The sequence below is a fragment of the Oncorhynchus mykiss genome, chromosome 8 (assembly GCF_057628025.1).
Source record: "Oncorhynchus mykiss isolate SJ-2025 chromosome 8, ASM5762802v1, whole genome shotgun sequence".
Classification (NCBI taxonomy): domain Eukaryota; kingdom Metazoa; phylum Chordata; class Actinopteri; order Salmoniformes; family Salmonidae; genus Oncorhynchus; species Oncorhynchus mykiss.
The window spans coordinates 58485124-58500538 of record NC_143029.1 but is presented as its reverse complement, the minus strand read 5'-3'; the positions used below and the strand labels follow the sequence as shown (position 1 = coordinate 58500538).

General features: G+C 39.8%; 1 pseudogene across 1 annotated transcript; it reads left to right on the top strand.

Moving 5' to 3' along the window:
- The first annotated feature begins 726 nt into the window (after nucleotides 1–726).
- Nucleotides 727–14573, top strand: LOC110530946 (epidermal retinol dehydrogenase 2-like; annotated as a pseudogene). The gene is made up of 5 exons (XR_016482784.1): nucleotides 727–1626; nucleotides 9408–9537; nucleotides 9783–9882; nucleotides 11420–11565; nucleotides 12835–14573. The product of XR_016482784.1 is annotated as an epidermal retinol dehydrogenase 2-like (transcript).
- The last annotated feature ends 842 nt before the right edge of the window (nucleotides 14574–15415 follow it).

Genomic DNA, 15415 nt, shown 5'->3' with positions numbered 1-15415 from the left:
ATTATTTGCAATATGATTCACAAGTTAGATTTCTACAAAAGGGGATTGATAGCCCCGCTCCATTCTGCCACATTCATTAATATCTTCAATTTCTCTAGTTTCAATGTTCAGAGGCACCACCATATCTACACTGAGTGTAGAGAACATTAAATAAACCTTCCTAATATTGAGTTGAAGAGATCCTTCTTTAACATCCCTTCATCTACACTGACAAGTGACATCAATAAGGGATTCACCTGGTCAGTCTATGTCATGGAAAGAGCAGGTGTTCATAGTTTTTTGTATACTCAGTGTATATCCACAGATTTTCACTTCCAAAATGTTGGCAGATGCATACATCATATAGATAAGTCCTTTATCAAATGTATAGATGAATATCTATCATATCTATCAAAGCTCTATATATGGTCATGTCAAATAGGAAGATGTCAAAATATTAATGGAATTCATTAATCAATGCATATTAATTGAATGTCTTGTCAGCCCTCATTAGGCATATACTTAAAGAAAATGTTAATTGTTACTTGTGTATCATGTGATTATGTATGTATCTAGTTGGTCATTTATTTTCTGTATGGAACAAAATCTGTTTTAATTTTACATGCAAAAATATAAATCATCTAAAGAATGTTTAAAAATGTAGCCTGCGGGACCTTTTGAATGACAAACATACATTCCTAAATCCCATAATTCCTTACTCGAGTTTTGATTGGGTGTCATGTGACCATACATAGAGACTCCAGATCAAATCTAGGGTATGCTCGGCTGCTCTGTTCAGGCACTTGAAGACGGGAAAAGCAACGAAGAAACCACGCAGAAGGTAGTTAGTTATATGTCAACAAGAAGTAAGTAGACAAATTCCTGTTTTAGTGAGTATCTTTTTTGCATTAATTACCATGCGCTTCACCGCGGAGTGCAAAGGTCGATTAAAGACCCGAATGTCCAGTGTTGACAGGAGGCGATACAAAATATCCAAGGTTGAGCTGATTGTCTATTGAGGTAAATTTGCATTGGTTACATTTTGATACATTTTCAAATACGGAAATGATGTTGACCTAATTTGCTACTTTTTATTCGTTTTATTCTATCATTCAGTGCACCAAATGTTTGTCTACATCACTGAATTGAGGTTGTGTTTGGCGTGTGGATTCATGAGTACATTTCATGAATCATGAATATATTATCAGTTGAACGTTGACCTTTTTAGATCAAATCATGCTAATCTGCAATCTATTCATTGGGTTTCTTGCTTATTAGGATCTCCAAGGAGCACAAACAAATTTGCCAGCATACAACAGTTAAACCAAAACAAACAGAACTGTCTTTCCAGGGGTCAGCAAAATGAATGTCCTCTTGGAAACCTTTGTTCATTGTAATGTCCATCTATTACAACATGGGGGCATTTGTCAGATCGTTCATCTGACTTGAGAAGAAAAATGTCACTGGGGAAATCGTCCTTATCACAGGGGTAGGCATTGGCTGGCTCATGGCCGTCTGGTTCTTTGGGATGTCAACCAGGAGGGCATGAAGGAGACTGCACTAGTGAAGGAGAAAGGGGCAACTAGGGTCCACTACTACCTGTGTGACTGCAGTGACAAGGCGAAGGTCTACAGAGTGGCTGACCAGGTAATCAATTGATGACTCATCTTCCATAAGGACTTTGATTACTTGAATATGGTGTATCTGGGGCCGGGGGACCTATACCGACCCTCAGTGATGAAGATTTTTCACCTGTTAGCAAGCATGCGTTCACCTATAAATGCAAGCTGGGCAATTCCACGAACCAGAAATTATGCTTAAACTCAGATTATTACCTTTTAAAATCTATACCAAACAAAAAACATTGATTTCAAAGCTAAACAAAGCATACAACTCTATGCACAATGACTACTTTGAACAATTGACAGTAAATAAATGAATAAATGTTCCGCTGGAAAACTGCAGAGGCAATGTTTGGTAACCATCATTTGTATCTGCACAGTTCTTCCTGTAAATGTGTTTTTCAGCGTAAATGTTAAATGTAGCCCTTGTGCATAGAGTTCTATGGGTTGTTCAACTTTGAAATCAATGGTTTTTGTTCAGTATACATTTTTAAAGGGAAAAATCTGAGTCTCAGCGTAATTCCGTTACAATGAACTTGCCCGGCTTTGTCTTATGCTGCTGGTGACTTGTTCATTATTACTACAGTCATCATGGAGGTTGACCGACCCCCCCCCCCCCCCCCCCCCTCTTCTTTCCATTGTGTGTAGTAAACTGTCTCTCAAAGCAAACTGATGTTTGGAAAATCTATTGTGCTGGAGGCACGTTGAATGAATGGGGAAATTAGGGAGTAGCTGGTTACCAAATGTCCAGTGTTGCTGAGAATGTAAGTAAAGCCACATGACAGATGGTGATTCCTTGCAAAACTAGAACAAAAAAATACCACTTTTGGATTTTCACAATGTAATCCATAGTATGCTCCTTTGAAGGAAGGATTGTTTACATATATTTGACATTTGTAACCTAAAGCATTATAAAACGTTTATTGATTTTAGAACAATGGTGACATTTTGGCCTAACCCGGGACTCCTTCAAGACTCCGCAATGTTTCATCTGTTGGTGCTACAAAGCAACAAAAAGTTGTAATATGAAGCTTTACCCCTTGCCCTGTAATATGAGTAGTATTTCAATTTCAATTAAATATTTAAAAAAATAAATGTACCTTTTCAATAACTTTTTCAAAGTTAACACCTATTTTATACAGAGGAATTGGCATAGTAGGCAATGCAACAAATCACAGCACTCCTTTTACTTGCACATATCATTGCACATCCTGAAAATCAGTAACAGGGCGACCATTTTGAATCCATTTTCACATTTACTCTGTTGGTCATGTTCACAGATTGGATTATAACTCTAAAAGTAGCAGAGATCCCACTCTGGAACTTTGATATGGCCATAGTGTGTTTAATAATACACAGAACAATTTGCTCAATCAAAACATTTACATTTTCTACATTAATGTTTAGACTTTTCAATATTCATAAATTAATGTAAGAATTGTTATTTAAATCAAAATACTACTCATATTACAGAGCAAGCTTTGTAACACTTCCAGATTATCATTATGGAGTCTTAAAGGATGCCTGGGTAAGGACAAAATGTCACATTTGTACTTAAATTAATTATTTCTCAGTTATGCTTTAAGATACAAATGTCGCATATACAGGTAACTGCCAAAATACAGTAAACATTTGAGTAAATGAGGGATTCAAAGTATATTGAAAGCAGGTGCTTCCACTAAACGGGACTGCCCTGTGGGAGCTCCTGACAGACGTTCACTATGGTGCATCAAGTTTGTTGGAACCTCTCCAGCATGCCGACAAAGAATTATTCATTTAAGATTGACTTTGAGTGTCCCTGTGTAAGAATTGACAATTTGGTGTCAACGAACAGAATGCTTGATTCTGCCTGCGGAGCTTTCCAGTGGGGGTCTGCGAGAAACCGGTGGGTGGCGCATTTTATGAAGCATTAGGGAAATTCCCGTCTGACCAAAAGACGACGAGACCCACCCAGATCCTTACTGTGAGCTGTCCAGGAGGAGACGCATCAACCACAAACAAAAGAGGGACATGTCTTCTGATTTCAGTAAGTCAATTTAAATGAATCTGTATAAAGCATTTAAATGATTAAAAATAAAATCAAGGTAAGTAACGCATAAAAAGGTACCCATAGTTTTCTAGAGAGAAGGCTTATGAAAAGACTAGAGCGAGGACCGTAACGGTACCCTGGAAAGCCCCGCTGACAGCTGTCTGTAGGCATTTATAAGAAATGTCTACGTGGTCTGCTGCCACTACAAATAACACAAGTTGTTTATGAATACGTGTTGTTATTAAATATGTACAGGAGATACATACGGTGCATAGCAAGTAACAAGATAATCGTTGAAGATGCACATGGGGTAATAAGTCATTAGTAATTATTTTTACTAAGGGAATGCGGATGTGAAAGTTGTGTATGGTTGAGTAAGTGTGGAAGGACGTGTTAAGCTGATTTGAAATATGGATAATAAATGGATTGAAATTATTACTATTAAGATTGAAATTTGGATAATAAGAGATTGAAATATGGATAATAAGCTGATAGAAATGTAGCTATAATGTACTGAGTGAATAAGAGCTGTCAGGGGACTACCTCCAGTGAGTTTTCCAGTTCTCTGTGAGCTGAGTTTTTTTGATCTATAACATTATCTACGGTTCTGGGGGTAGGGGGATGGGGGGTGTCTGAGGGTGATGTTTCTGAGGGTGACATGATTTTAGATTACATGAGGATAACATGACTCATCAGTGATGGTATAACATCATTATATATGTGGAGATGTGAAAGAAGGTACTACTCCCAAATATGTTGTGAAATGGAACATGAGTGAATATTTCAACCCCTGTATGAATAGAACACTGGTGTAGAGGAGGAATTTGCGATGTAACACATGTATAATGGGTTACTAGAGATAAAGATGAAGTAACAATATAAATAATAATTATATACAACTTGCACACCCACACTTCGACGTACGTAAGTGGTGTAAAAAGTATTCTGAGTTCAGAGTGGTCCCTTTATGGATCATTTGATAAAGATAAGGTTAAACCATTATACGGGACTTGACTTACTCCTAACCAATAAAACTATAAATCCTTATGTGATTTCCTCCACCCTGGTAATACATGATTTTCTGTTAAGTAAACTTAAGGCGACAATGTATTGTACTCCTGATGACGTTTTTCATTGAAATCCCGAATTATGACATTCTAAACCAATTCGTGAGTAGGCAAAATGGAAACTGCATCTGTTTCCCTGTCTATGCTGTCTCAGGTGCCAGACTTATTATGGACCGAGCGCGCCGTCTACACAGGACTGACAGACCGTGCCAACCCAGTTAATACATATGGATCCCTCCAAAGCATTACATGTTAATCTTAAAATCAGAGCCATCTTAATAAGTGGAAGCAGAAAGTGAATATCCAATAGAAATTTGAAATAAATATATAAAGTAACATTGTTAGGGTAGGCTAAAATGAAAACCATGCCCTCCAATATGGACAAAGGTGTATCATTTTTGTTTTAAACCTTGCAATAGGGGAAAAAGCAGAACGTTGTTTGAGACTGATCCGTGTATATTAGTAGTAGTAGATTGAGAAGAGAGTCCTAGTTGAAAGAAACAGATATGGAGATTAGTGAAAGTAACAAAGTGAATTGTAATTGGCTTTCAGATAGCACTCCAATAATGCATTGTCTTAGTAATTTGAAGAAGTAAAATGGAGGGATTGAGCATTGGGACTGATATTAAATTAGAGGACGCTCACTCTTTAAGGCCTGGTCCACTGCTCTTGTGTTTAAGTCATCTGTTTTTTTTTTTAGTTAGAGATAAGCTTCCGTTGGAACAATAGATTGCCTCGAGTACACACTGAACTCAACAGGTTGTAAGAGAGAGAGTGTGGGAATTTGGGACAGAGGTATGAATAATTGAATAAGACAAGTTTTTGACAATTACTCAATTGTATAGTTTAGGTCGCACCAGTGATTTAAATAAGGTAATGTAATCTAAAACAATATTTTTTCATTACGTTGAACTGTGTCTAGAATTGAAGTAGATCCAAGTAAATGGTTTTAGTACTGAATATTGAGCTGATAAGCCAGCACCAACTTTTTGAAGGTCCTAGTAGATTTGTTAATCAACAGGCTTCATATTGACATGTTTATCAATGATTATGTACTGTATCTCTCCATTTGAAAGGCTTCCTAAGGCAAGTGCCTTGGGAGAACCGGTAAAGGTACCCGGATCATTAACAAGTTTATAATTTATCAATAGTCCTATGTGTGATTCAGGCCACGTGAAGGTCAGGGAGAGAGCGCTGCCCCTGAATGTGGGACACCTGTCTCTAGTCTATTTTACCATTACCTTATGAGATACAATTATTTCCTTTATGGAGTTGTAATTTGTTATTTTTTATTTAACAGGCAGTGTTGTTGTTTTTTTGGTACGCATGAGTCACGATGTGAGTCACGATGTGAGTCATGTATCCAAAGGGGTATTACCGATCCCCTATGGTAAATATGCAAATTTGGTTCCCTGGGCCTTTGGAAAATATGCAAATAGCTTTTCTTCACATGCCTTCCAGTAAGCGGAAAAATATGTTGGTAATGGTTGAGTTACTTCAAATGGGTTGAAGTTTTCCCCACCTCGAGTGATGTTGTTTTGTTTTTATCTTGCTTCAATAACAAATTTCTCCAGATTGGGTCTGCTGGATGGTTGGGATTTCTCCCTAAGGATTAGCCCTCTGACTCCCTGACCCTGTACCTCTGCAATGAGATCGCCAAGATGATCGGTGAGTAAAAGACACTTTTGAGGTAATGGCGAAGGTGACCACAGATGATATCTAGATGCATGGAAGGGATAATTTGACCAAGAACTGGGTGAACCTCAACCTTCCCAAACCGGCTGAAGCAATGACGTTCAGTATGGTCTTTCACCACTTCTACCATGAGACCTGAGTCCAAGCCAGCAACCTGTACACAGCATCCAGTCAAAACTATCAACTGCCTTTGCTCTCAGGAGTGCGACATGAGTCCATGTGGAGTGAGCATTGAGAAAGATCCATCCAAACATGCTGGTGTACTGGTAGGAAAATGGACAAAGACATAATGGACTGTAAAGGACAGTGGCGGCTAAGGTGAGACATTATCAAGGGCCATCCACTTTGAACATGTGCCAATGGGAGGATGAACTGAAACACTATCTGAAGAACATGTAGAAACACCAGAAGGATGGGTGTCGAGAGGGGGGTGGTCAACAGTGCGCCTAATTCATTTAGGCTTATCCAAAATTGTCAGGTTGATTTGTGGAGGTCTGCACATTGCAACATTTATAGTAATTTAGTCTAAGAATGCATTGAGATACCAATCTGTCATTACTACAATTGATGAGAGAATTTCATGCTAGAAAAATAAGATAAATATACTGTATATATACTGTACAATGTACATTCTGCTAAGTTGACGGTCTTAAATTAAAGTGACAGAACCAACATGAAGCACTAAGGACTGTCATCCTAAATTTGGGTTGGATAATTTATCAGTAGTTATAACTATGATTTGGAAAGGCTTCTAGAGACAGATATGCCCCTAAAATGTGAAGAGAGCCATTAGATTGTAGCTTGGGCTACTGTTATAACGTGTTCTCTCTCTTTCCTGTGAAAATCAATATGCATTTACCCTAAACCAAATACGGGAGATCTCTAGAGACTCAGAGAGAACTGGAAATGCAAAAATAATTGCGTAAACTGGCTCTGCAAAACAGAGAGGCTCGATTATATTTTGGCAGGTCAAGGGGGCACTTGTGCAATCAATGGATGTTGTACTTTTGTCCCAGATCACTCTTCTAACGTGACTGATCTTGCCGAATACATTGCCACTGTTGCTGAGAATAATTCCCCACAACTGGAGTGGACTCCTGCAACTTGGTTGGAATCCCTGTTTGGAAGTTAGGGATCCCAAATTCCCAAATGGGCTGCGGCATGTGTTTTTGTCTCTTAGTTTGTATAAATTGTGTTATTTAACATGCTGTGTGCGTGTAGTTTTGATAAATTCACTCCCATTTTATAGAAGTAGCTTTTATTATGATAGTATTAACATACTAATTGGATTGTACAACCCAGAATGAAGGGCTTGAAATGAAGTGTCTGGTTTTATGTGTTGATTTCCCTTACTTCAATCGAAATATGGTATGGAAGTTAAAGAATATTTACCTTAAAATGTAATGATTTATTTTCACACAAGTGATAAAAGGGTGGAATGTGAATTTTACTTTGTACATGTTGTGGGAAAATTCTTATACAGGGACACTTGAAGTCAATCTTAAATGAGTAATCGTTTATTGTCCGCACGTTGGAGAGATTCCAACCAACTCAATGCACCATAGTACACATGTCAATCAGGAGCTCTCCCTGGGCAGACCCAGCACTTGTCTTATATACGGCTATACACAGACAAGTTATATTTGCATGATTTAGCATAATTAATTAATCATTACCGTTTTGTTTCATTTATGTGACCGACCAATACTGGTTCATAACATGTGACAGACCAACACCTCATGAGGCTTCTCTCTAAGCTGAGATCTTGAAACTGAGATGTCTTTCCTTTGTTCTCAAAACACGGTCTGGACGCACTGCAAAATTGCAGCTACTGATAAGAGGAAGATTTGTTCAGTCAACAACTTCAATGAACATAGAAATGAGTTTATAGAACATCACATGAATAGAACACAGAAATTGGTTATAAGAAAAGCACACATTAAAATTCCCATTACATGCATCTTGTCTTTGGTGTCATAAACAATCCTTGGTTCCTACCTGTGCCTGGTAAAGATATGAGGGTGGCCGTCATGACCTCCTACTTTAGACTATTTGGCAGAACGCCCAGAATATGTTCTTTAAGATAGGAGAGGGTGCCAGACGCATGACAGAACCAACCCAATGAACTATGCCTATGTAACGTGTCTGTAACCAGTATATAAGGGAACTAAACGGGACTGGCCCGTGGGAGCTCCTGACAGATGTTCACTATGGTGCATCAAGTTTGTTGGAACCTCTCCAGTGAGCTTACAATAAAGAATGATTAATTTCAGATTGTCGAATTTCCACGACACCATACACACCATCTGCCTGGGACTCATCTATGAAGAGCACACTTTTCCAGTGTGCCAGTGGACATGGAAGGTGAGCATTTTTCCACTGCAGTCAGGTCAAGACCCTGGTGAGGACGACAAGCACGCAGATAAGCTTCCCTGAGATGGTTTCTAACAGTTTGTGCAGAATACTTTGATTGTGCAAACCCACAGTTTCATCAGCTGTATGGGTGGCTGGTCTCAGACGATCCCGCAGGTAAGAAGCCGGATGTGGAAGTCCTGGCTGGTTACACTTGGTTGGAGGTACAGCAAAATTTTCTAAACAACGGACAAACACTTTACATGTTACATTGGTATTTTTGTTCTCTCTAACATGACAACTCTATGGAAAGGGGAGATGCTTATGAACATCATTCTCCATTTTGATCTACGATCACCACAAGTGTCACGGGACTATAGAAATGACGGAATTATGGAGGTAGTTGTGCCAACAAAAATAAGGGGTCTTTTTTTGCTATTTATAAATGATATTCAATGCGTTTTATGGGCTGTAGTAGTAAAAGACAAATTCAATATTTTTGGGGGATACCTAAAAGTTGTACTAAAATTCTAAATCAAATAGCTAGATAATGAGCCATGGTATCTTAAAACCATTCTATATGTTAGTTTAGTAGACTAACCCCCCCCCCCCCCTCCCAATGACTTAGACTTTTAAAGGATTTATTAACACATCTTTGTTCAGGTCAAGAGAGAGGTGGGGGATGTGAGCATTCTCATAAACAACGCTGGCATCGTCACAGGCAGGAATTTCATGGACACGCCAGATTCCCTCATTGAGAACCATTGAAGTAAACACCATGGCACACTTTTGGGTGAGCTAATGCGCTTACAGCTCACATCTGCTACACTGACATCAACACAACTATCTTGTCGGTTTTCCCTCTCTTGCTGTCTTCATCAATGCAGGTATTGAAATGTGAAAGCAATATCCTAAATCATCTCCCTTATTGTGGCAATTCCACTCACTCTCCCTCCAGTGAACACAGATCTGAAGCAAACTGAAATTCATATTTCATTGTGGAAGTTCTTATCCTGATTTCTTCTCATTTCTCTCTAGACTTATAAAGCCTTCCTCCCAGCAATGACTGCCAACAACCATGGTCACCTGGTCTGTGTTGCTAGCACAGCGGGTCTGATTGGTGTCAATGGACTAGCAGGTAAATCACCTACTATGCATGTGTGTGCATGACTTACTCCAATGTTCCTCAATACTGGTCCTGGAGAGCAACGGTGTGCAGGCTTTTGTTCCAGTCCAGCACCAAGAAACCTGAACGCTAATCAATGTTTGACTGACTAAATCAGGTGTGTTGGTGCAGGGCAAGAACAAAGCCTACACTGCCTGTAGCCTAGCCTGGAAACGCAACATTGAATTTCATGGAGAGCATCGCTGCACAGCTATGTTCGATCGAGTTCAAAACCGGGCTCTGGCTGTGCCACTCAAGGACATTCAGAGTCTTGTCCCGAAGCCGCTCTTGCGTTTTCTTGGCTGTGTGCTTAGGGTTGTTGTCCTGTTGGAAGGTGAACCCTCGCCCCAGTCTGAGGTCCTGAGTGCTCTCTAGCAGGTTTTCATAAAGGATCTCTCTGTACTTTGCTCCGTTCAGCTTTCCCTCAATCCAGACTAGTCTCCCAGTCCCTGCCGCTGAAAAACATTCCCACAACATGATGCTGCCACTACCATTTATTTTTTTTACCTTTATTTAACTAGGTAAGTCAGTTAAGAACAAATTCTTATTTTCAATGACGAACAGTGCCTGTTCGGGGGCAGAACGACACCGCAGGGATGATGCCAGGTTTCTTCCAGACGTGATGCTTGGCATTCAGGCCAAAGAGTTCAATCTTTTTTTCGCCAGACCAGAGAAGCTTGTATCTCATGGTCTGAAAGTCTTTAGGTGTCTTTTGTCAAACTCCAAGTGGGCTGTCATGTGCCTTTTACTGAGGAGTGGCTTCCGTCTGGCCACTCTACCATAAAGGCCTGATTGGTGGAGTGTTGCAGAGATTGTTGTCCTTCTGAAAGGTTCTCCCATCTCCACAGAGGAACTCTGGAGCTCTGTCAGAGTGACCTTCAGGTTCTTGTGTCACCTCCCTGACCGAGGCCCCTTCTCCCCCGATTCCTCAATTTGGCCTGGCGGCCAGCTCTAGGAAGAGTCTTGTTGGTTCCAACCTTCTTGCATTGAAGAATGATGGAGGCCACTGTTCTTGGGGACCTTCAATGATGCAGAAATGTTTTGGTACGCTTGTGCCTCGACACAATCCTGTCTCTGAGCTCTATGGTCAATTCTTTCGACCTCATGGCTTGGTTTTTGACATGCACTGTCAACTGTGGGACCATATACAGAAAGGTGTGCCTTTCCAAATCATGTCCAATCAATTGAATTTACCACAAATGAACTCCAACCAAGTTGTAGAAACTTGTCATCATGGGGTATTGTGTGATACTTTAAAAAAAAAGTACTACATTTTAGAATAAGGCTGTACAGCAAATGGTTCAAGGACAATGCAATTCCACAATTTAGTTAGTATTATCTTGATGTGGAGACCTGTTTTATATATCTTCTATGTTGTAGTGTTTTATTTCTATTTCTCTATTTTCTTTATCTGATTGTTGGGAATCAGTCATGTGACATTCAATTTGATTTGAGACCTTTGTTTAACCTGCTCTACTGTATGCCAACACATGTGTTTCTCTCCTGGTAGATTACTGTTTCCTGCAAGTTTGCTGCTATTGGCTTTGCTGAGTCTGTGGCTCTGGAGCTGCTGGCAACGGAGAAGGATGGTGTCAAGACTACCATTGTGTGTCCACACTTCATGAACACTGGCATGTTCGATGGCTGCAATTCTAAGTAAGTTATCAGCCATAAGAAGTGTTACTGTATATGGGATTACATTTCCCACTTTAAAGTTGCCATTGTGTTTATAAGAGGTTATTATCCTCATTGCACATTTGTAATAGTTTTTCTCATGAAAAGTTTGAGATGACCCTGCTGAAGGGTATTTATTCATGCATGAATAAATGAATATGCAATCCCTTTAAGAGCCAGGGCCAGTTCTGTTTTTATGGGACATGAAACTGAACAAGAGACTTTTTAAATTGAGATTGGTTTTATGAAGCGTGAAATGGAAGGCCTTGTCTCGGCATTGACATGGTGGAATTGACGATTGTGTTATGACATTAGTAACGAAGGTGCTGGGAGACTTCCTCTCTTAGCGTGTGTACACAATCACTATCAACAACAAACATGTAAGTACTTACTTTACACTAGACGAAATGCTGCTTACTGTGGACTGGTGGCCTCTGTTGTTGCCTATCCTGGATCCAGACTAAGTAGGTTGCCCTCAGTCTAGTTCTCTAGCCTGCCTCCCCACCTAAAGTAGATTAAAGTATTTCAATGGTTAATATCAGCCCGAGATGCCACTTTTGCAGCTTGTTTTTACTGTTCCTGATCCAAGCTAGCCTGTTAGTACGAGTCTTCAGACAGGCCAGGAATAGCCAAACAGACTAGCGAGGTGTCCTAAAGTGGTCAGATTAGAGTAGACTAGGTATGGTAGGGATTTACGGATGCACCAAATGGTCACAGGTGGCTTGAGTAAGGTCAATAGGTTAGGTTAAGTTGACCAGACGTCCCTGATTTCCGGTTTAACACCCCCCCCCCCCCCCATGCTTTAAGACAATAGTCAAACGTTTTCATACCGTTAGTGTATGTGGACCTAAGCTTTTGAGCAGGGTTGCCAAGCAACAGAACTTTAGTATTTTCACTATGGACAAATGCATAGCCAGGCTAAACTGCAAGCACGTATGAAGTGTGCTACTTCACTGCATCAGGCAGGCTCAATAAGATCAGATATAGTCAAGATAAACATACGTTTTACAAAAATGCTATGTTTCTTCACTAGAATAAGGATTACTACATTCAATAACGTGGTTTTCTTCAGATATTGTGAGACACACTGCTTGTTATTTGGGAGCACACATTAATGATCACAGGTTCTAGTTGAAAACTTCACTTCTGATCCACTATAGATGGTCATTTATCCAAGAGAGTTGATAATGCACAAATGGTGACGTGAGTGTTTAATAAAGTGGCTGACCTTTCCTCACCGTGTCCTCGTAGTTCCTTGAGGTGGAAGCAGACGGCTCTCCTGGGGAAGTACCTGGGTGCCTTTGAGAACACAGAGCACTATGAGACAACATGCCTTAAGCTGCGTTGGTCCCTTGCACGCTGTTTGGCCCACGTTTAACCGATGGCCATTGCCAACACACAACTCAGACTGTGAATTGTGCGTTCTGTTAAATTCGAAGCCATTCCATATGAGCATCAGCGTCATTGGATACTGATAGCAAAGTGTAGATATGTGGTTATAACAGCTGTCTGCATTTCACAATGTTTGAAGACTCCAAGGGGATATTTGTTAGTATAACACAATTTTCCAACATTTGGATAATGGCTCTAGGTAAATTGTCGGCATTCAATTTTCACCAGATGGGCAATGGGAAGTATCAGGGAATTCCATCTGCATAGTGTTGGTGCATCATCATTGGTGCAAAAGGTAGATTCTATCACCTTTACTTATTTATTTGTGATACACAGACGTCACCCAAAGCCCTGCTGAAGGATTTTACATGTGCATTGATGGATTTCCATAACGATATATTTTAGGGAACTAGTGAGTGAAGGAGTTGATTATTCCAAAAACATTTTTACTACTGCATTACAAAAATATGTCAAAGCTGTTTGAATGTGCCTAATGCCACTGTTAAAAGAAATGCATTATTGTGCATAAATGAAAAACCTCTTATGTAGATTTGGGGTTGTGGTTGGGTGTGAGTATGTTGAACTTTTTATATGGCCATAATTCTGAATCACCTTGGGATATGTGAATACTCGAAAAATTATAATAAATATTTTGTACGTTTTTTGTCATCTGATAGTGTGCGATCATTCAGCAAACACTCATACTCAGTGCAAACCTAGTCAGTGCTAACACAATAGTTACTGGGGTGTATTCAGTTAGTTAAAGCAATCTGATGCACAACTGGTATGATTCTCATTCTATGGCCATATGTTATTATCTACACCATGCATTTTTATCTAAACTTTCTGTAACATTGTACCCTCCTGAACAAGCCCCTGGTGATGGGGGAACAGTTTTTGCTGTAAGAGCTGGGCCATTTGGGTACTGACACTCAGCTTGACCTCTACAACCTAATCAGATGGCTACTGGGAACAAAAGTCCTCAAGTCATTGGCTTAATTTACCATGGAGCATTGAGATGTATTTTAAACTGCAAAACCCTTACCGCACCACTGCACTTCATATAAAAGAGTTGGCTGGCCTTCTCAAGTCAATCGTAGGCTCAGTCACTGGAATCATTTATTTATAAAGCCATTTTGGGTTTACTACCATTTTATTTGGCCATTTTTATTGTTCAGAAATGTGGTGGGTACTTGCTTCGTTCGGCAGGAGTTTATCCTGCTAACTGTTCCAAATGTCCAAACTGAATTTAGTAAAAGGGCTTCTATATACTCTGCACCATCGGCTTGGAATGCCTTACAAAATACTTTTAAACTGGAAGAACTTGTCCCGATTGGTGTTTTTAAATCACTGATGAAGCATTTTTAGGCCGATTCCCTGATATGTCAAAGTTTTTAATTAGCTGTTTTATGATTTTGTTATACTCTTGTGAATTCTATGTTTTTTTTCAATAGATTACCTGTAGTTTTTCATGTTGTCTGTCTGTAATTGTGTAATGACTTGGTGCTGCCTATCTGGGACAGGACTCTCTTGAAAAAGAGATTTCAAATCTCAATGAGCCCTTCCTGGTTAAATAAAGGTTAAATACATCAAATAAATATTTCATGACAATATTATACAGCCCAGGGCATGTTGCATCAAGAGATCATATCAGTTTGTTTTGAAAATATCAAATATTTAATTCTAAGTTCATTTATTTTGCAGCGCCATCAAAAGGTCTTCAATCTGCTTTCTATATAACAGGGTCATCAGATGTTTAAGTATAGTATGACAATGGCATGTACAGTACTTGCATGAGTACATCTGAATAATATGATACTTAATGTCCATTAAGATGGCATTTGGATACAGTGCAATCGGTAAGTATTCAGACCTCTTGGATTTTTCCACATTTTGTTACGTTACAGCCTTATTCTAGAATGGATTAAATACATTTCTCAATCTACACACAATACCCCATAATGACAAAGCAAAAACAGGTTTAGACATTTTTGTATGAATTTTTTTTGGGGTGGTGGCAGCATCAGGCTGTGTCGATGTTTTTCAGTGGCAAGGACTGGGAGACTAGTCAGGATCGAGGGAAAGATGAACGGAGAAAAGTACAGAGAGATTCTTGATGAAAACATGTTCCAGAGTGCTCAGGACCTCAGACTGGGGCAAAGGTTCACCTTCTAACAGGACAACGACCATAAGCACACAGCCAAGACAACGCAGGAGTGTCTTCGGGACAAGTCTTTGAATGTCCTTGAGTGGCCCAGCCAGAGCCCGGACTTGAACCCGATCGAACATCTCCGGAGAGACCTGAAAATAGCTGTGCAGCAATGCTCCCCATCCAACCTGACAGAGCTTGAGAGGATCTGCAGAGAGGGATGGGAGAAACTCCCGAATACAGGTGTGCCAAGCTTCTAGTGTCATACCCAAGAAGACTCGAGGCTGTAAT